A 20722-nucleotide genomic window follows, 5' to 3' on the forward strand; every position below is an offset into this window, starting at 1 on the left:
TCAGTAATATGTAGAAATGAAGACTAAATGAGGCTGGGTGAGGTGGCTCACGCCTGTAATCCTAGCACTCTGGGAGGCCGAGGTGGGAGGATCACCTGAGCTCAGGAGTTTGAGACCAGCCTGAGCAAGAGCGAGACCCCTGTCTCTACTAAAAATAGAAAAAATTAGCCAGGCATGGTGGCACATGCCTATAGTCCCAGCTACTCGAGAGGCTGAGGCAGGAGGATTGCTTGATCCCAGAAGTTGGAGGTTGCTGTGAGCTAGGCTGACACCACCTCGCTAGGCACTCTAGCGAGACTCTGTCTGAAAAAAAAAAAAAAAAAGAAAAGACTAAGTGCGTAAAAGGAAACTATAGTTAATAAAAAAGGTGTTTGTTAAAAGGAGGGGAAAAAACTGCAACAGAAAACCAAGACATTTTGAGTGTAAAATACAGAAGAATAAATAAGACATGAAGAATCAAAGAGCAGGAAGTGCTGAAATGGGAAAACGAGTTCCTGTGCTCACAGGTCTTCACGTAGCAGCCGACGTAAGAAAAATTGTATGTCAGCAGCAGCTGGACATGATGCTTCAGGTCATTTGTGTGTCTGAAATTCTGTGACAAACATACTCCAATGATCCAGGCTTCTATCTCCCTTTCTCTCTTTCTCTACGACTTTCACTCTCTAGCTTCCAAGTCATGTTAGAGGGATTCTAAACCTCAGTAAAAATCACAGACCAGAGGGAAGAACACTCCATGAGATGGTGATGACCCACAGGATTGTCCTCAATGTCATTTCAGAAAGTCTTGATTCTGGGACCTGCCCTCCACATTGGGGAAGGTTCCGTAGGATGGAGGGTGTTGGGTGTGGGCCCCTGCATGGGTCTCCCAGGTGCTATGGTTCCTTGATGGCCACCTTCAGAATTGTACAGCTGAACGAGGGTGTTAAGGTCCCAAAATGAGAGAAATCAAATAACTCATGGAATAGAGTGGTGGGAGGACGGGCGTTGGTGTAGGGAGCATGGTGGAGACTTAAAAGGGTTTTTATTCCCGGGGTGGAGAGAGGTGAGGGGCTGTAGGCCACAGGAAGGGATGCAGTCGGGCGTCCCTTACCGGCCTGATGCAGGGCAGGTGTTGACGGGTGCTTTGTGACGGGAAGATGCAGGAGTGGACAGTTGGGTGGGTGGGGAGGCAGTGATCTGGGTGGAAGTGTGATTTATCCAGTTGTGTGCCTATTAGGCTGAGGGGCAGGACAACAAATGATATAGCGGGAAGCAACCTGCTTCAAAGCTGTTTGGTGGAAGGCAAATTGGTCAATTGGTGGAGACAATGGCTTTGTTAATGAAAGCCTGCGATATTTTGAGTATTGATAATTTTCATGCACCATGAAGATGGTTTTGCACCAGTTTTTTTTCAGAATTTTTTCCTCATTCAATTTACTTAAAATTTCTAATTTGTATCCAGTGAATTTTCTTGGCTAGATTAGCTGGAGATGGAGGAAGACAGGTGACCTAGAACTTTTGTTCCAAGAAGTTGTAGCATCTGAAAACAGGGAGAGAGAGAACGTGATCAAATGCCAGCATTAGGTCAGGAGCTAGAATCTGCGAACTTGGAAAAGAGGATGGAGTCAGGATGTCGGAATAAGAATGAAACATACAGAGGGCCATTGGCCCTGAAATTAAAGGGTCATAAGCACCTCAGAGCACAGGTTGTCATGGGCTGGGGCCAAAGGTCAAATGGGCAAGGTGCAGTATTTCCAAAATCATGGCTTTTGGAAGCCTTAAATTTCACCCCATGGGTGGCATCCCTGAGTCATAAGGTGGCAGAGAGAATGCCTGACAGTATCCAAATCCAAGCTCAGTGCAGGCTTTTGGAGGTCGCCTCTGCTATCTATCTCCTCTTTGGAAGAATGCCAGGGGCTGATGGAAGGCTTTGACACCAGAAGGGATCCACCAGCGGAAATCTCATGTATATAGGACGAGCTGGCAGAGGTCACTGTGCCCGCAATAATGTCTTCTCCTGCAAGAGAAAATCCACTCTCCTGTGCAGCTCACTGACGGCAGGACCTTCTATTCTGTTTGATGTCATTAGTTGACACTGGAAGCTGAGCTTGTTGGATGCCCCAAGCTGTGCCTTTCAGCACATGAAGAAAGGCCTTTCTTTTGATGTTGTACAGCCTTCTGATTTTATAAATTCTGAGTCAACTCATTCATCAAACCTTCTCCAGGGCTGTGTGCTATGTGCAAATGCATGGCAGATTCTCTGAAAACTATTCTGTAGGAAATATCTTCTCCTTGCAAACCTGAGGACTAGAGCCTGTGGAATGGTTGGATGTCTCAGAAGAGTGTTTGTGATTGAAAAAGTCATACACACACGTGTCAAAAATTTAGACAGGACTAAGATATAAAATGAAGACAAAATTCTTCCTCCTACTTCAAGACCTCAATTTTCCTTCCCCTGGGGAGTCTTGTCATTTCTCAGGGGATATGCTGCTGCCTGTGTATCCTTCCAGAAATTTCCATGCATATATTCATTTTTTAAACTAACAACCAGCCCCTTTCAATCACTTGTCATTTTCCTCTGGTAACTATCTCGAAACCTGGCCATGGTGCCCACCATGACTGTCACGTTCTCTACAGTGAAAAGAGCCTTTGGTGGACCATCCTTGCCAGGGACCCTCTTGAAAATTCCATTCTTCCCCTCCTGGGTTGATTTTCTCTCCGAATCTGTTACCTTCTCTGACTGCAGTGATCAGCGCTGACACGGCTGCCAGTCATTAAACCATAATACTGCTTTCCAAATATTTAAAATTCATTTTCTCCAGCCATGTGCTTCTCTGGGGGACTTAGCCTCGCTTCCTGGTGCATACTTCTGTTCTGCCGAGGACTTAGACTCTCACAGACGGGGAGCTTCATTTTCTTTTGTTTTGTTTTGTTTTGTTTTGTTTTTGAGATAATCTTACTCTGTTGCCTGGGCTAGAGTGCAGTAGTGTCATCACAGCTCACAGCAACCTCAAACTCCTGGGCTCAAGCAATCCTCCTGCCTCAGCCTCCCGAATAGTAGCTGGGACTATAGGGCGCGCACCACCACGCCTGGCTAATTTTTTCTACGTATTTTTTAGTTGTCCAGCTAATTTCTTTCTATTTTTAGTAGAGATGGGGGTCTCGCTCTTGCTCAGGCTGGTCTCGAACTCTTGACCTCGAGCGATCCTCTCACCTCGGCCTCTCAGAGTGCTAGGATTATAGGCATGAGCCACCGTGCCCGGCCAGAACTTCTTTTTCTCAGAGACACACTCAAGTGCTTCCACCTAGAGTAAGAGCAAAGTCCCAGCTCTGAGGATTCAATCCCTCTGTTTCCGGCACGGCAGAAGATGTGTTGGGCTGGGAGAGATGAACACACCACAGCTGCAACGGTGAGGAAGACAACGTCCAAATGGCACGAGTCCAAAAGGCATCTCAGACAAGGGAGCAGCCCCGAGCTCCAGGGCCAGCGGGTTAACGACTGAGGACGTCATCTGACAGCAGAAAGCCAGCTTCCATTACGCCCTCGAATGCATTGTGGCATTTTCATTTGGTGCCGATGGCTGTCAATCTCTGTTCAAAGGTATTATTAGACGATCACACAGATGGAAATAGCACCGTGCTAGCGACTGTCAGACTCCGCGGCCCGTCTGGGACCCGCGCTGAGAGGCTTCATTTCACTCCCTTTCCCCAGGGAGACAGGCGCCACCACTGATCTTCACAAAAACCCTTCCTCGTGTGGACGTTGGCAATTGTCTGTGTTCCCCTGCAGTAAATTCATGGCCTGTCAGCAGAGCACACTGTCATGTTGGAGTGCAGTTCGCTTCACGGGCTTCATTATTTTTTTATGACACCTGTTCACGTAAGTGTCCCCCGCACCAAAGAAGTCTGGCCCGACCGCACGCTGGGACACACCGTGGTTGGCCGATTTTCCTCTTACGCTGTGGAAGTCGGCTTTGAATTATGTGCACCGAGGGAAACCCAGGCGTTATGTTTATACACAAGGATGCCTAGGAAGACGCGACTTTACAGTACTACATATATTTACAGAAAACAAACATATGGCTCTGCCGTGTGTTGAATATATTTTATATATCTATATCCTACCCTTGTATTTCTATTTTTATGTCTCTATCTAAAACCATAGATTATTAAAGTTGAAGTAGCTGGTAGAGATCATCCTCTAGAGGATTTCCATTCTGCAGTTCATTTTTAGGTGAGGAAAACAAAAACGGAGAGAGAGTAAACCTTGCCCAGGGAAGCACGGCTCTCCGGCGACAGAGCCAGGCCGGAGAGTAGGAGGCACACCTGCTCCCCCAGCAGCATCCATCCCCCTTCTCTGCCTGCTCTGTGTCCCTGAGACCAACCCCCGCAGTCGTGTCTCCTGCCTCCCTTTCCCGTCAGCTTCTGGTCGGGGGTGAGAGAGCCGGCGTGGGTGGGAGGGCAGGTAGAGGGAGGCTGGGGTGCTGTGTCCCGCCCGCCGCCTCCTTGACATCCGGTCTCTGATGGCAGCTCTGGCCCTCCGTGATGCAGCTCTCTCTTCTGCGTGGCAGGGGCCTGGGAGCAGGGCATAGACATTTGTGACAATGAAACCAGAGTTGCCATCTCGAGGCACTCGTCATTAAAGTCGTGAAAAGTGAAAAGGGGACAAAATAAATAAATCAAATGAGAGAAGGGAGATGGTTTCTTAATACTTTGTCAGGTTCTGGTCTCTCCACTGCCTAGCAAAAGCGGCCCACGAACTCGTTTGCACCCACCTCTGCAGACTTGAATGTCAGCGAGCTCGACCCGTCCCACCAGAGCTCTTCGTACGACGCTGGTCCCGGAGCCAGAGCTCTGAGGCTTCTTTGAGGTTGGTCTGGGCTGGGAACCAGGATTGTGGATTCTTAACAGACTCGCTTTGCGATTCTGACCAGGTGGCCCTTAGTCCGTTCGGGAAGCTAATCAAGACAGGCCTTGGTTCCCCCCCTGGTGTGGACATGTCCCTTTGCTCGCTGCTGTTGGACTTGGCCGTGGTGTGGTCTGAGTGGTCTCAGTCTTGCCCCCCTGGGATCTGCCGTCTGCTCTGTGCTGACCCAACAGCTGGCCCCTTGGCGGACACGTGGACCCTCCGTCTGCCTCTCTGGCCCCACCGTGGCCGGCACCCCAGGTCCGCGCTCACAGCTCCTGTGGCCTCAGCCCCAGGAGCCAAGACAGGGCAACGTCTCTGGTCTCCCTGCAGGCAAGAGTGTGTCATCTGGGCCTGGGTGAGAGCCACTGTGGACCCAGACGGCCGCCAGGAACGCCTCTGCCACGGCGGACACCCTCCCACGACGTGGTTTGCACGGGAAAGTGCTAATCAGGGCTTTTCCTTCTGGTGGCTCACACCATCCTGGCAGCAAGGCAGCCGGGTCATCGTGTGGCCACACAGCCTCAGAGCCACTCAGAGGGCAGGAGGGAGCTCGCAGAGCGGAAACGCAATGTCCCCTCTCAGAGCTGCCAGGCCAGATGACATGCACCAAACAGTTGCGACTTTATCTGTGAAGACCAGAGCTGCACAGCACACGTCCCGGAATAGAGCCCCATCGCCCAGGGAAACAGAGGCCTTTTCTTCGCAGGCTGGTGACTTCACACACGTCCCCTGACTGCAGGAAGCTCGGGGAAGCCTCTCTTCCGCCCGGCCTCGGACAATGCTGAGAAAGAAGAGGAGGGAGCTCGGAGGGGCCCTGATGAGACCGGGCAAGGCGCGGGCTGAGAAGGTCCCGATTGCCATGCCGGTCTCGTGCTGCGCCTGGCCTGGCCGTGCGCACAAACGCCCCCTGTGAGCAGGAATCAGTGGGCTGGGGCTGGTTCCTTTCATGCCTCCCCAGGGAAGGGGCAGGGATGGCAGACAGCAGCCTAGAGTGAAGCCAGGCAGCGGGGTGGGCAGAACGGCTGGGCGCAGGCCCAGGGCTCCATCGTCCCTTGGCATGGACCAGAGCTCCCGGGGGTGGGTTCTGGATGCTCTCAGAGACTGTCCCCTCAGCTGTAAGGGGGGCTCACAGTGTTCCCCTCACAGGATAGCTACAGGATTAAATTTTATCCAGCATATAGTAGCCCTCAATAAAATGACAGTGAGGAATCCTTCAACAGACACTTCCCCAGAACTCTACCACGGGCCAGACTATTAGACCTTAATATCGATGGAAACAATCTAATAATAGTTTACAGAATGAATTTTCATCTTTCATCCCAACAACCACACTGGTGGTTTGGTGCCATTAGCCCGTGTCACTGTTGAGGACATCGGAACTCAGAGGGTTCAGGTACCTACCGTGCTCACCAACCTACGGCAACTGGCAGATCTTCTATCACCGAGTTCATTGATTCTTCCCGTGTCAATAATGCGCTTTCTCTGTGTCCCAGTAGTTTGCCCAACTGAAAATTCTACCCCTTTTGGGGAACCTGCCCCGGGATTTGCCCTGGTCTCAGAAGCAATTCCTTTTCAGATCACTGTCTGCCGACGGCCCCACACTGTCTGGCCCGGTCCCTCTCCCCCTCCTTCTCCCCGGGGCAGGCAGGAACCTTTCTTCCCAGATGTGGCTCCTCTCTGAGACGGCCCACGGCTGCTCTGACAGCCTGACCTGAGACTGTCCGTGTCTCTGCTGCTTACACCCGGCACTGACTGGCCTCTGTCTGGCAAGGGTCCCGCCTTGGCCATGGAACTCAACCAGCAGCGGCACCTTTATGCAGCTGCAGCTTCAGAAGACAAATGCTAGCATTGCCCCCAGTGCTGGGGGCTCCTTAGGGTTCAATTCTCAGTGATTTCTCTTGGCAGGTGGCAGGAGGAGGGTCTCAGCACAGCGACCCTGGACTGCTGGCCTTCCTTGAGGGCTCTAACGTGGCATGTCTTGCAGAGACGCACATGGTGGAAGAGATTCCAGCCCCTCATCATCAAGACGTCAGGTCCTTTTCTTTTCTGGCTAAGCAGCTGAGTGCATTATGGTCACGGGCACTGTGATGGAAGGACAGGACAGCACAGACACAGTCTGTAGAGGAGGATGGGCAACCAGGTGTCCCGGAGGCAGGAGATAGCCCAGCACGTGCTTTCTAGAAGCCCGAGCTGCACATCCTGGGCTGTGCGAGTGGCTGGCCCACCCGCAAGCAGTGAGGGCTCTGCCAGGTGTGGGGAGCGGCAGCATCTGGAGCACATCAGGACACCTCCAGATGTGGGGGGACCTTTGCCATTAAGGAAAGTGACATTCTGTCACTGGGTCTGTGGTCACCTATAGTCAACCATTTCCAGTGATCACCTTGTATTGATCCTTAGCCACGGCAGGCAAGGAGGTGACAGCAGTGTGACGTGGTGAAGGAGCACGGAGGGGAAGTCCACACCCTGCAGGGGGAAACCTGGTCCCGAATCCCGTCGTGACACAGACTGTGAGCTCGGCCAAGTCCCCTTTGTATTTCTAGACCGCAAATCTCTTCTGTAGAATGAGAGCATTTGTTTCCTCTTGTTAGCCCAGGTTCTTCTGAGAAACAGAGCGAAAGGGTGCGTGTGTGTGTGTGTGTATGTGTGTGTGTGTGTGTACGTGTGTGTGTGTGTGTGTGTGTGTAATGAACTGGCTCATGTGACTGTGGAGTCTGAGAAGGTCCTGGGTCTGCCGCTGGCGAGCTGGAGCCCGGGAGAGCCGCGGGTGCAGCTTCAGTCCAGCAGCGGCAGGCTCAGGACCCAGGAAGAGCTGATGTTTTAGTTTGAGTCTAAATGTCCCAGCTGGAAGGCAGCCACGTAGGAGGAACCCCCTACTTGAGAGGGGTCAGGCTGTTCGCTCTGTTCAGGCTGTCGGCTGACTGGACGAGGCCACCCACATCGGGAGGGCCATCTGCTTTACTCGGTCTACTGAGTGCGATGTTGATCTCGTCCAGAAACACCCTCACACGCATCCAGGATAACATTTGACCAAAGTCTGGGCACCCCGTGGCCCAGTCAAGTGACGTGTGAAATCCACCACCATGACAGCCTGGCCTCAGACGTGTTCTTTATGCTGCAGTTATGCTCACCCTCTCCACCAGCTCTGAGCAATGTCAGCCAAAGACCGAAGCACTGGGCTCTTCTTTGCTCCTAGAATAACTCAGCACAGGTTTCCAGATGGATTTGAGGAAAAGATCTGACTTCAGGGTGCTCTTCCATGATGTGTTGACCATCCAAGACCTTATTCTGATGTCAAAGACAAGTTGGAAACAGAAGGTGTCCAGTGAAAATTCCAAATTTCTAATATGGGGAGCAGAAGCCAAAGGGGGAAGGATGGACAGAAATTCTAGTCACGGTTTTGAGAAAATAAACATTCCAGTCACCCAAACAACACATCAGCCAACCTACCAGCCACCCAGCCGCCCCACACAAACAGCTGTGGGCTTCACACAGCAAGGATTGGGAGCAAGTTGGGGACATCATCTTGTTTTACCACTAAATATCTCAGTGTGGAGCTCCAGAGAGCAGAGACATCCTCTTACATGTGCAGAGTGCAGACCGTTTTCAGGAAATTTAGCATCCACATAATATCACTAGCTAATAATATAGTGCATACTGATATTTCACCAGTTGTCCCAATAGTGTATTGAATTGCAATTTATTTTTCTACTTTGGGATGTAATCCAGGGTCGTTCATTGCATTTGGTTGTCATATCCCTTTAGTCCTTCAGTCTGGAGCTGTCACTCATCCTCTCTCTGTGTTTGATGACACTGATGTCTTCTAAGGCATACAGACATTGTAGAATGTGTCTTGACTTAAGTTCATCTGACTGTTTCCTCACTGTTAGAGGCAGGTGATTCATTTCAGCAGGAGTCTGCATGAGCGATGCTGCGTTCTTCCTGGTGCCTCACGTCAGGAGGCTCCCGAAGTCACTCTCTTCCAGCCTCTTTCCATTTCACAGCTGCATGGTCGTCACGTTCCATCTTGTGGATGGAATGTCATTGCTCCAACCCTGACCCTGTTGATGAGCTAATGAAAGCAACACTGCAAGGAAGGTGGCAAGGAGCGTCACAAATGTCAGAACAGTTAGAGTGGACCAGGTGCGGTGGCTCACGCCTGGAATCCAGGCTGGAGGGCAAAGACGGGAGGCAGGGAGCCCGCCTGGCTGTTCAGGGGAACAGTGAGGGCAGAGGGAAGAAGAAGAACGAGGGAAGAGAGGATAGGGCCTGGTGTAAACAGAGCAGGGGGGCAGAGACGAAAATAAAGGGAACAATTAAGAAAAAAATTTAGGAGAAGTACTGACACATGCTACAACTTGGGTGAGCCTCAGAAACATGATGCTAAGTGACAGAAGCCAGTTACAAAAGACCACAGGCTGCATGATCCCTTTTATGTGACATATCCATAGTAGACAAATCCGTTGGGCCGGAAGGCACAGTCACGGTCACCAGGAGATGGGGAGAATGGGGAACGGGAGTGATTACTTAGTGGGCTCAGGGTATTTTTCTGGTGCAATGAAAAGTTTAGCAACTAGAGACAGGTGGTGGATGCACACCATTGTGAAAACACTAGATGATGCCGAGTTGCACACTGCGAACTAGTTAATTTTATGTTATCTGAATTTCACCACAATAAAAAAATGTAGAAGATACAAAACATAGGGTGCAGGATGTGGCAGACTTTATGAGGGGAGAACTGGGTGTCTTTAAGCTTCCTGGTTTAGGCACCTGGGTGGAAGTTGACGCCATTCACTACAATAAAACTTTCAGGGAAAGGAGCAGGTCAGAATGGGAGAAGAGCATGGTGTGTACAGATGTTTAGGAAGCCATTTACAAGGTGAAATGTCACACATGTGCAAAACCGCAGGTAGGTGAGGAAGCCCCACGAACACATTACCTGACTTCGACAATGACCAGTCACAGCCAACCTGCTTCTGCTACACCCTGTCCACCTGCTGCTTCCATAGCATTTGAACACGAATCCCAGACATCAGAGCCTGCCATCCATTCATAGTTTCTAAAAGATGATGAATTTTTTAAAAAGCTGTTATTATAAAATACTGTTACCATAGCTAAAAAAATTTACAATGATTCCTTAATATGACCTGATATTCAGCCAGTGATCAAACTTTCAATTGTCTCATGATTTTTTTCTTGTGGTTTCTTTGAGTCAGGATCCAAATATGATCCATTTATTGTGATTGAATCATATGTCTCTCAAACCTCTTTTTTATAATATTTGCAGATTTTTCCCTCCCCCCCCCACCCCGCTTTCTTTTTCCTTTATACTTACGTGCTGGAAAGTTAGATTATCTGTCTCCTGTGGTCTGGCGTTTGCTGATTGCTTCCCCACGGTGTTGTTTACACGTCCTTCTGTCCTTCGTGTTTCCCACAAAGTGGTGGCTGGGTCAGGGCTTGATCAGACCTCAGTTCAGCTTTTTAACAAACCCCCTCCTAGGTGTGTTGTGCTCTCCCGCTGGGAGGCCCACAGTGTCGATGGTCTGCTTCGGTGACATTGACAGCCATCCATGACCCGGACAACCTGCTCCCAAGTTCCGGATCCTCAGAAACTATGAGAAAATAAATGTTTATTGTTATTTTAAGCCATTAAGTTTTGAGATTATTTGTTGTGTAGCAATAAATAACTAGTACAGCATTGTTGAATCAATATTAGGAAATCTACTAACATAATCCATCATACTAAGAGAAATAAGGAGAAATATCACAAAATCATCTCAAAAGATGCAAAACCAAAACCAAAGCCAAAGCATTTGACGAAAGCCAATACCTTCTCAATAAACAGGACTTGAAAGATATTTTCTTAATATGATTATGTGTGTATCCCAAAGTATCACCTTACTTAATTAGAAAACACTAAAGCCTTTCCCATTAAAGAGAACAGTAAGACAAGTCTGCCTTATTTCAACTACTATTTGACAATACGTCAAATGATTAACCCGTGTGTTTGACAAGGGAAAGCAATAAAAGGCATCAGTACTGGAAGAAAAAGCTTCCGGCACATATAAAATGATATGCTTTTATGTCTGGAAAACCCAAAATAATTGATGGTAAAACTATAAAAAATAGAATTTAGTGAAGTGGCCAGTTCTGAAATTCACATGTAAGTATCAATCGCTTTGTATAAACAAACAGAACAAGGCAGAGGATGTAATGGGAGAAAAGACCCAAGTTGTGACTGCAAGTCGGAGAATAAGACAGCCAGGAATAAACTTAGGAAATACCTACAACCTGCAGGAAGAGAGCCCTGAAACCCTCCTGGAAAACACAAAAGTAGAACTTAGATGAATGGAAAGGTATACATTTGCTTAGACAGAAAAACTTGACAACTTAAAGATGAAAATTCTACCTACTAATTTATACATTTAACACAATCCCAATAAAAATGCCCATAGCTTCTCCCCCAGACCCAGAGTTACATCAGTTGATTATAAAGTTCACTGGGAAGAACAAACAAACGAGAATAGTCAGGAACATCCTGAAAATGATTTTAGTTGTAGAAATGTTTTTTCACGTGCCCACAGCTTTGAGAGGCCAGGTGAACCTGTGCTGCCGGGAATCGGGTACGCAAGGCTGCAGCCCAGGAGTCCTGATGGACCCTCGCAGGTGGGGTAGAACCGGGAGCAGGTGGGCCTTTCCAGAATGGTCACGGGGTGGGCGAGGCCCTAGGACGGACCAGCGTTTAAAGCTGGTGTCGGCAGGTGGTGATAAAGGAGCTGGGGGCAGAGGAGGACAGGCACCAGAGAGGAAGGAAGAGGACCAAGAAAGAGCAATGCACAGAAGACAAGGGTGCGGAGGGGTTTCTAAGAGGAGGTGACAATGCCAAGCAGTTGAGATTCTGGAGATAACGACTGGGCATCTCATCAAGAGCTGGAGGTGAGGAGCTCATCCGTGGCCCGTGGCACGGTGGGGTTTGAAGGCCGTGTGTGGGAGGCTGAGTGAGAATGAGATCATGTTTGGTGACTCTCCTCCTGCCCACGTGCAGCCTCCCTGCGCACACATTGCAAAGGAATGTGTCACATTAAGCAGAGTGTCCTGTAATCTGCTTTTCCCACTCAGCAATATATTGTGAAACTCATGAAGTCATGTCTCAGGCATCTTTCTAAGTCTGACTTACTGCAATAAGCACTTGGTAGAAGTCGTCTGAATCGGACAGATTCCTTCCTCGTTTATGCAGGTAACGAGGCCTCCCGAGTGTCAAGTGTCGGCGTTGTTCTGGGCTTTTGGGGTACACAGTGAACAAAACATTCAAAGATCCCTCCCTCACAGAGCTGCTGTTCTTGACAAGGGACAGTGGACGTGATGAAGAGGGAACTGTGTAGAGGGGTGGCGAGTGCTGCCGGGGGAGGATGGGCAGGGTAGGGGGCTTGGGGACAGGAGGCAGGTGGGTGGCAGGTTGTGGGCTTAACAGCAGTGATGGGGCAGGACTCAGGAGAGGTGGGGCACGAGCAGACAGGAAGGAGTGAGGCGGCAGATGCCACCCAGAAAGGCGATAATGGAGGTAACAATGGGAGGGGTGGCGGGCTGGGGGGTGACGTGATGGCGTGATTCCACACACACGTCCCCCTTAGACATCAGGAAAGGAGACGTCCTGTGGGGTGTGTTGACTTGGTCTGGAGCTCGCAAGACATATTTGGCCTGGAGAAGATGGTTTGGAAATTTCGATGAGATTACGTAGAGTTTCCAGACTTTAGCGTACTTGGGCTCCAACCTCAGAATTCCTGATTCAGTAAGTTTGGGGTGAAGCCTGAGAATCTGCATTTCTCTGAAGCTCCCAGTTGCTGCTGCTGGTCCCAGGACCTTACTTTGAGAACAACTGGGGCGGAGCAGAGGAGAAGGTGGGGAGGGAGATGGTGGGGAGGGACTTCAATGCAGTTGGGCCGGAGGGGCAGGGAGGGGACCAGCAAGAGTGGCTCCCAGATGCCCAGGAGGGAGGGCCCGGGAAATGGGAGAGGACGGACTGGATGACAGAGCTAAACACGCGGCAGACGGATCAGAGATACGTGCCTGCTGAATCTGGTCACTGGAAAGCTGTTTTAGTGGTTTGGGATTTGGGAGTGGGAAGAAAGTAGTTCTCAGCCAGGAAGTGCAGGAGAGGCTGCTCGGACACCAAGGGGCAAGAGGTTAGCTGCGGAGCAAGGATTCTCTCTCATTTGTTCTCCTTTCTCAATTGCGTGCTACACTGAATGGTGACTACACTTCTGCAAGACAGTTATAGAAGGAAAAAAAAGATTTCTGCTAGACTGATGTGTTTAAGCATACGTTCTTTAATGATGATTGTTGTAGCTATTAGAAACGACATTTGACTTAAACCCATCCGTAAGGTAGGTTTTTCATATTTGTAGGACGATTGATTCCTTTGAGCAACTAGTGCTTCTTATGCAGTGACAAAAATTTTGATGCACTAAAATGGTCCATTAAGAATGGATTCAATCAATATTTAATTATAACATATACTGATAAGGCATATAATATAGCACCACATAGCAGAAGCTATTAAATGCACAGCAGTTTAAAAATGTAATTTAGCAATGAGGCACTGCCAACCAAAGCAGAAACCATAAAGCAGAAATATTGGCAGATTTTATTACACACAAAAAACTTTAGATCCCCAAACACATCATATACAAAAGTAAAAATAAACACATTGTATACAAATTTAAAAATATTTAAAAATGTGTATTACATATATGCAATAAAGGGCCAATATCTTCATAAGATTAAATAAAACTCTTTGAAATTAGTAAGAAAATGAGAAACATGGCAATAGACAAATGATCAACAGACTAGGAAAATTCTCAGATGAAGAAATAAAAATTGCTAATAAATATTTCTAAAATTATGTATTTATTAATCATCTCATGGATAGAAATCAAAGTAGTATTTAAATTTTCACCTTTGAAACTGACACAGATTAGGAAAAATGTTAAAACCAAGTACAGCACTCTGACCTGGCAATTGTATGTTGTGGAATTTTCCAGAGGGAAATATTATTTTTAATTCTGAAAGTTTGCAATAGGTTTAAAATAGGAAACGATCAGAAGCGACCTAAATATGTGATCACAGGAAATTGATTGTAGAAATTGTGAACCAGCCTGGCAATGGCCTCCCTTACAGCCCCGCAAAGTGACGCTAGGAGGAAACCGGGCCGGCGCCAGTGGATGGCCCTTCTCCTTGTCTGTGTGGTCAGCCTGTCTGTCCTTCAGGATGCTGCTCTGGGCACCACCTCTGACCTTCAGGCAGAACTAGCCTCTCCTTTGCTGAGCTCTAATGGAACTTCTAGTACGTTCATGGAGACCTGCGCACTGGGTGCAATCATGGTTTATTCATATTTCTGTTATTTGCAGTTGGCACTGAGCTTTTTCATTGCAGGGATCCTGTCTTACTAATTTCTCATAAATTCCCTCCCCTGCCTCCCCACCTCTCTGCCCCAGCACACTCCTGGCCCACAGAAAGAACTTGTCCGTGGTGCTGGAGAAATGAGGATGCAGGTCACCCCGCAGTTCCCGGCCACGCCGGAGGGCACAGGGCCTGGCAGCCAGGGTCCGTAGGAGGGCAGCGTGCCCACTCTGGACCGCAGGTCAGAATCAGACAGGTGCTTGGGAGAGAAGTGATCCCCAGGCTCCAACCCATCTGGAGATCTGTGCGGATGCCCCCCGACTTGCGGTGGGGCTTCGTGCTGACAAACCTACTGGAAGTTGAAAATGCATTTAATATCCTGATGAACCCACCGTAACGTCAAAAAATTGCAAGTCCAACCAGTGTTAAGTCAGGGATCGTCTGTATTTGAAACTTCCCTGTAAGGTGAGAGTGATGTGGCCAAGCCAGTTTGGGTCCAAGAGCTGCCTCCGGAAGGCCCTGAGCTGAGTATGTGTCGAGTGAAGCTGGGTAGAGGTGGGGGAGCCCACAGGAAGTCCTGGCAGGTATGTGGCAGGTGTGTGGCAGGTGCGTGGCAGGTGCGTGGGGGGCTGTGCAGAGTCTGCAGGAAGGTGTGGGGGAGCAGCTGGTATCTTCTGAGCTGGGGCTACTTTCTCCTGCCCTGAGACTCTGCAGAGAGGGCTTCCGGGCAGGATCCGAGGTGGAGCTGAGAAGTTGATGGGGACCCACCCATCCTAATGGAGAAGCATGAGTGGGGAGGACACTGGTCCGCTGGCAAGTTTGGAAGTGCCAGGAGCAGAGTTGGGGTGATGGAGGGAGGTGAGCCGGTGAGGAGGACTGGCCTGGTGGGGCTCGATCACCCCTCACGTCTCCCGGGTGAACCGGTGCCTACGTGTGCTCTAGGGCTGCTTCTTGCCTTTGGGTTTCATTAAGTGACTATAGTGAGGGCAATTGCAATACTTACTGCAATTGCAACATAATCTCTGAATAATTATTTCTGCTTTCCTTGATTATGCTGGCCGAGCGTCACAGGTTAGTTGGGCACAGTCTACCATTTACTGCTGCATAGTGGATCGCTTACCGCCGAGTCTGTTCCCGTTCCAGGGGCAGCGCCACAGTCTAGTCCTGGGACATCGGGAGGGGCGTGGGGTGCCTGCACCGCTGGGGAGCCACGGTTTTGTGTGGATGTGCAATTACTGGGGAGAGCGAGGGCTAATAGCTTTCATTAGAGTCTGACACTTAGATGGGTTTGGGGGACTCTTAATGTATAATGTGTCTATGGGCTTTGGAGGAGAAAGGCTGATTTCTGTTTAGTTTAGGTTTTGCCAAAGAAACAGCTTCATGAGCTGGGGTCAGTATCAGCCCAGAAGTGCAGTGATGCCGCCCATGCTGAAGGGGGGTCTCTGGTCTCCTTTGGGGTGCAGCTCTGGGGTGCTCGGACAGTAGTCTCTAAGAAGTGAGGCCTTTTGACTCTGAATTGGGTCCAGGTTCTATAGCACCGCAGCATTCAAGCCTTCCTGCTCTGGCCCAGGTCTTCCTCTGTTCCTCCTCCTCCTCCCCTCTCCTGCCTGACTCCTCGATGTTCCCAGCAGTGGGGCCAGACAGCCACTGTCACCTAATGTGCTTTTCTGCCCCTTATCTTTGCAAGTGCCACACTGTCCTCCAGAGTCCTCCTTACCTCTGACATTCACAGTCCCAAGGCTCAGTCCAAATGTCACCTCCCTGACGTTATGTCATCTTCCTGCATCCCCGTAGCTGAATGGAACATTCCCTTCCCCCATTGTATTCTGTCTGCGCCTCTTCCATATCTTCCCCTGTCTGCCAGGAAAGGAGGGGTCATCCCTGCCTTTATTTCTGGACCGAGATGAGCTCTCCAACTGTAGAGACATTTCCTTGCTCTTCCTTGGGGTTGGTGCCACTTCCAGGGTGGCCGGTGCACACTGCCCGGGACAGGGCTAAGGTCTGATGGGGAAAGGAGCTGCCATCGGTAGGTGGGCAGCGTAGGAAGGTGAGGAGGAGGGTGTTGAGGTGGCTGGGCTTGGAGAAGGCTGGGCCTCTGCAGGAAGGTTTGGAACAGCTTCCACTTTTCTCCAGGCTAATTACGAGACATACGTGTCTCTCTGCCCCTGGGCGCCGCCTAAGTGTGTAGGGTGCAAGTAGAGTTTATTTACAAATTTTGAGTGGAGAGGCAAGTTGTTCATTCTACTCTGAATTATTCTCACTTATTTCAGCATTCCTCTGCTTTCCCTTGGTGATGACTCTTGAAAGGAAATGCGATAACTCACTTTGCTTTGAGCTCACATTCGGGTTTGGGATGTGTTTAAGCCACAATCTTGGAGCTCCTCGCAACAACGCGCTCTTCCTGGTTTGTGAAATGAGCGAGGACCCAAGTGAGTCAAATTCCTTTTCTCTTGCTTCGGTGTAAATTCTTACAGATCTAGTTTCTTTGAGAAAACTAAAGCCTAAAACTGGTGATGCAGCCTTAAAAACGCATCTATGGCAGAACTCCACAAATTGAAACAGTATTTTCTGATTTAGCCGTAGAAATTGACAGGCGCTTTTCCTTGTTGTGTTCTGTAGATTTTCCCGAGGAGTCTCCTCTGACACCTGGTAAAGCACATATCCCTCGGTGACCTCCGTGCTCATCCCAAGTCACATCCTCAGCTGTACGTGTGAAATGACTCCAGCCCGTCATCAATGAGCCACTCTCTGCCTCGGTGCCTAGCTGGCGCATTCGAGGGGGGAGAGTGGTTCCCCTCTCTGGCCACTCGTCTCCTTAGCACTCCCTTTCCCAGACCCCTCAGTGGCTTTTATAACCACTGAGTGCCACGTGTCACCATGCTGGTCGTGGCCTTGTCACCTGCATGTCAAGCTGAGACTTAGGGAACTTTAGGTCCTTCTCTGATCTCCTCTGCTCCTCCCTCTCCCAGTGCTTTTGGGGACACAGTACCGGCATGGATGCTCAGCGTCTGCGTTTTTAGAGCTGACACAAACCAAGCCATTTTATCAATGAGGAAACTAAAATCTGGTGATTTTGAGCACGGAAGTAACATGATCCGATTTAAGTTGAAAACAGATGGCAGGGGACGGAGTAGAGAGAAAGAACCCAGTGAGGGCGTGTTGCCAGGCCGGGAGAGGTGAGGGTGCTTTGGACTGTGCGGTGGTGGGGGGGCAGGGGGTGAGAGTTGCTCAGAGTCTGGGTGAATGTGAAGGGAGAGCTGGATGCCTTGCTGACGGATTGGACGCAGAAGTGGAAGGAAAGGGACAGTTAAGAAGGAGGCCGTTTTTGGCCTGATCAGTTGGTTGCTGATGGGGCTGGGCCGGTGGAGACACAGGTGAGAGGAGTGAGGATAAGAGTCTGTGTTGGGCCCAGGTGGGTCTGAGATGCTCCCGAGTGGACCGTTGGAGATATGTGGAAGGAAGCCCAGAGGAGAGACTGGGCAGGACACGTGTGTGGGAGTCAGATGCCCACAGGATTTGGTGACGTGGAGGTCTTGGTGGCCTGGGAGGTTGGATTCGGTGGCATGGTGGGGAGAAGACCTCGCTGGAATGGGGTGGAGAGTGGGTGGAGAGTGAGGCTGTGGAGGCACCTGGATGGATAACTCCTTTCGAGAGCTTTGTCACACAGGGCAGGGACACTGGCTGGGGCGGAGTGGGCTGGCAGGTCATCAAGCCTGTGGTCTCTAAGCCCGTGGCCCCCACCCCGGCCCTGCCCGCTGCTGGTTTCCCCTGGTGGCCTGTGCTGGCTCCTGCCTGAGTAAACCTGACCTGGGACGGTGTTAATTAGCACTGTTGGGCTTAAATGAGGCGCCTCGTTAAAGCTGACACACCCCTCTGTAATGGTGCCCACATCACCATCGGATCCCCCTGACTAAAATAACGCCGTGGAAGCCTTGCTCAGCACTTTGCCAGCTAATTAGCTCACTTGTGCCCCTTAATGGCTTGCTTTGCTTTCCGTAGCTCCTCCCTCCCTGCGGCAAGCTCCGACGTAAGGAAATGCAGGGGTCTCGGCTAACATGCCAAGGGCGCCCTGGATTTGCACTGGACTTGCAAAGCCAGCTGCGAGCCCCTTTCCCAACTTGCTGATGGCTGCACGGGGTGGCCCCTGTCCCTGTTCTGTTTCTGGCTGGGTGGTCATGAAGCTGTCCTTACACGGGGAGCCAGAAGGTGCTCCAACATCCTGGGAGCAGAGAGTTGCAGGAGCTAGATCCAGGGGAGTGAGTTGAAGCCACGAAGAATCAGAAAGATTCGTTCGGTGGCAGGGCCAAGTGGAGTGGCAACAGTGTCAGCCGGGAGCCGGGGGTGTGAGCCCCTCCCCTCATCCTTCCCCACTCCCACCCGAGCCATCACTTTCTAATAAGGCCAAAGGGTGAGGTTGGTTGCCGTTTTTAAAAGTTCATATTTGCTCTTCCATCTTGTTCTAAAACAAAATGTTCTAAAGAAAGTTTTTGAGTGGCTTTCCAATGTCAGGGCTGTGAATGGCAATGGGCCCCCATGACAAGCACACCGTGGAACCTGGGCAGCCGAGCCGATTCCCCCGACTGCCAAGTCCCTCCTGGACTTCCCTTCCTTTCCCTGCAGCGCAGGCGCCTGGGTTGCGGTTCAAGGGGAAAGAGCTGCTGCTCCAGGCTAGCTGAGAGCTCAGTGCCCTTGCTGGGCAAGTCCGTGGCTGGTGGACAGCAAGAGAAGAGAACATTCGGAGCACAAATTGGACACCGTCCCACCCTTCTGGGGGGAACTCTGCCCTGAATAAAAAGGAGTTTCAAAGCACTGTTAGTATTTACCTAGATTCTTTCTTTTCTTTTCTTTTTTTTTTAGAGATGGGGCCTCACTCTGTTGCCCAGGCTAGAGGGCAGTGATACGATCATAGCTCACTGCAGCCTCCAACTCCTGGGCTCAACTATCCTCCTGCCTCAGCCTCCCAAGTAGCTAAGATGACAGGTCTGTGCTACCACACCCAGCTAATTTTTAAATTTTTTGTAGAGATGGGGTCTCACTATGGTACCCAGGCTGGTCTCAAACTCCAGATCTCCAGCGATCCTCCTGTCTCAGCCTCCCAAAGTGCTGGGATTACAGGCAGGAGCCACCTATAATGATTAACGGCAAATAATTATAGTCCTACTTGCCTTGAAGATGAAGTTGAGAAATTCTTACATTACAAATGAAAAGAGACCTCCACCTTTGTGTTGGCCAAGAATCTTGGGGCTTTCTTTGCTGAGCAGCCAGTTCTGCTTCTAAACACCTCCAGGGAGGGAAGCTGGGCGGTCCGGGCCCCGGGCACACCCTGGCTGTGGCTGCCGAGCTCCCGTGTGGCGGGGAAGCAGCCCTGCCTCCTGTGGCGTGTCTGGCTGCTGTGGCCCAGACCCCTGCCCAGCGTGGTGGGGCCCAGCCCTGGGCTTGCGAGGGTCCACATTTCTGTGTGTCACACTCCCTTGTCCTGCCTGGTGGCTGGGGTGGGGGCGCCTTCCAGCATTAGTGCCGCCCTCCCAGACAGCTCGTCCTTGCAAGATGGGACTGCCGGCCCAGACCCCTGGCCACAGTGGACCCCTCCCTGGCTCCTGCTGGGGAGCCTCGGGAGGGGACTGGGGGTGTCCTTAGGAGACCCCTGGAGTATACCATTTTACCCTCTGACTGGGACAGATGAGACTAACAGTGGGAGCACTGTCTTGAGTAAGTGACATCCAGCTTGCGTGCCGCTCAGACTATCTGGTTGGGTCCCCATTGAGGAAAGACAAGCACATCCCAGAACTCAGGTGCTTCAAGCAGAGAACTGTGTTTAAACGTCCTGCTTCCTTTCTTCCCTCCCTCCCTCTCTTCCTCCTTCTCTCCCTCCTTCCTTCCCTTCCTTCCGGCAGCTGACTGCATCGTCTCCGTGGGATGTCTCCTGTCAGCAAACGCCCCCCACTCTGTGTCTGGGCTGGCGTTACGCACACCTGGATGATGCTGGGGGAGCTCCTGGTGGGACCTCGCTGTGGCTGCCCTAAGATCCCGCCCTCGGTGAAGCCCAGGCCACGGAAAGCGGTTCATTAAATAACGCTTACTGGGCACACGGCACTCCCCGACAGTGCCAAAGGAAATGCTTCCTTTTATGTTTCTATTCATGTTATTTCTTATGGCTGACAAAATTGAGAGACAAAACCAAGCACATAACAACCCACAAACCTGAAAAAAAAAAAAAAAAAAAAATCCTCAGACTACCAGGCACGGATTCTAACCCGTAGCGTCCGAACAGAGCGGCCAGGCTACTCTGACGGCAGCAGGATGAACAGAGGAGAAATAACCTCGCAGTCAAAGGCTCCTAATATTTTTCTACATTATTGATATCTTGGGGGGGGATAGGAGCCTTCACAGAGAGCGTTTGAACACATAAGGCAGTTTTAATGTAAAAATCAACTCTGG

The sequence above is a fragment of the Eulemur rufifrons genome, chromosome 1 (genome assembly GCF_041146395.1).
Source record: "Eulemur rufifrons isolate Redbay chromosome 1, OSU_ERuf_1, whole genome shotgun sequence".
Lineage (NCBI taxonomy): Eukaryota > Metazoa > Chordata > Mammalia > Primates > Lemuridae > Eulemur > Eulemur rufifrons.